At 56.6% G+C, this 1,775-nt stretch overlaps 1 non-coding gene across 1 annotated transcript; it reads right to left on the minus strand.

Annotated features, from left to right (window-relative positions):
• Positions 1 to 1,399: 1,399 nt before the first annotated feature.
• On the minus strand, positions 1,400 to 1,481 carry TRNAS-CGA. Its single transcript has one exon. It is a non-coding gene; the product is annotated as a tRNA-Ser (tRNA).
• Positions 1,482 to 1,775: the final 294 nt, after the last annotated feature.

Here is a 1,775-nt window from a genome sequence, read left to right on the forward strand (position 1 = left end):
AGGAGGCAGGGTCTTGGGCAGAAGAGGCAGCGTAGGAGCGGGACCTTCGGGAGAAGGGGTGGGGCAGGGGCGTGGTGTTGAGTGGAAGGGATGGGGCTACTGTTTGGGCTCTGGTGGCCGCTCCTTTTAGGGAGCCTGTTCCGCTCCTGGTGGGACCACAAGACGTCCCAGAGGAGAGAGGGTGGCCAGCAGAGCGGTGACAGGGTGGAACGGCAAGTGGCCGGAAATGTGGCCAGACAGCGGAGGGAGAAAGGGGCTTTCCCCCCAGGAGGTGAGAGGTGAACTCTGGGTTTTCACTGACCCAGGCCAGCAGCTGTGGGTGAGGTGCAGTGAAGGGATGGGCACATCCACAGAGCTTCTGGTGTCTGGATTTAGGAGCCTGAGGCAAAAGGCCACTACCCAGCGCGCTGTGGGTGGGTGTTTTGCTCATAGTGTTGTGTTATGAATCCTGATTGTGGTGTTTTCCCAAGTTAATAGAAGCTGATTTTCCTCCTTTTTATTAAAGTTTCTTTTCTACACTCAGTGCGTGTGAGTGGGGAAAGTATTGCCTCTTAGAGGCACCCAGTGGCCAGGGTTAGTTTCCCCAGGTTACTGGGTGGGGGCTTAAGCAGATTGTGTGTTGCATTGTTGAAGAGGAGCCCCAAGCACCCAAACAGGGAACTGTAACTTCAACCTTCAGAGTAAGAGCCAGAGGTGCTGCCAGCTGAGCTAGCCAGGCCGCCTAAACGTATTAACCCCTTTCACCGCAAGAGCAAACACCGGGTACTTCTGTGCTTCTCAGCAGCTGGGAAAAAGCCTCTTGTGGGAAATATCTCCTGCCCCACCGCCAAAAGGAGCCCCTTGAGTGGGAACGGTCAGAGGCCCCACCCGGGGGCTGGCCCTGCTTTCCTACCGCCTTGTGAGGCTGGCCGCAGAACGAATGCTGGTCTGCAACAGGCCCTGCCCCCACCCCCAAGTCCTCTCCCTACACACCACTGACCAGCTGATCACTGGCAGGGGACAGGTGCTGAAGGGGACCAGCAGGAGCTTGTCCACAAGGCCCATAGCAGGGGGAGAGCTGGCTGCCAGTGGGTGCTGAGCACCTTCTCCCCCCCTCACCCCTTGCTGTTTCTGCAGCCCCGTAGCACCCATGGAGTCACTGACTTGGCTCCTTTCACACTCTAGAGAGAGGAGCAGAACCAGGGCTATGGCTGATCTATGGGGCACCAGGTGAGTGGCAGAGGCTTCAGGCGCTGAGAGTTTGCCTGACCCCTCAGGGACACAGTGTGAGGTGGTGTCCCAGGGATCTCTATGAAAGGAGCAGAACAGGATTTACTTGGGGTGGGGAGAGAATTGAGAGTGTCTCAGGGGGTTGGACAGAGGTATTGCCTGGGTGAGGGACTGGCTAAAACACAGGCCTCACTGTGAGCAGGATTCGAACCTGCGCAGGAGAACCCTATTGGATTTCGACTCCAACGCCTTAACCACTCGGCCATCACAGCTGTGAGCACAAAACTGCCCCAGTGCCAGAGAAACTGGTAAAGAATCCCAATGCCCAGGCGTGAAGTCATCTGAACTACAGAATTCCCACCGCAAACCTGGCTCCCAAAGCACAGGGGGGGATTGGGGGTTTGTTCTCTTTGCTTAGCCATGTGCAGTCGCACAGAGAGCGGGTTTAAAAGTCTCCCCTCCCACAGAGCGGGAAGGGGAAATGATTCTCAACTTGAAGCCCGATGTAGGGTGACCAGACGTCCTGATTTTATTGGGACTGTCCCGATATTTGCCTGTTTGTCCCG

The sequence above is a fragment of the Mauremys mutica genome, unplaced genomic scaffold, assembly GCF_020497125.1.
Source record: "Mauremys mutica isolate MM-2020 ecotype Southern unplaced genomic scaffold, ASM2049712v1 000391F_np12_subseq_157720:214760_obj, whole genome shotgun sequence".
NCBI classification, from domain to species: domain Eukaryota; kingdom Metazoa; phylum Chordata; order Testudines; family Geoemydidae; genus Mauremys; species Mauremys mutica.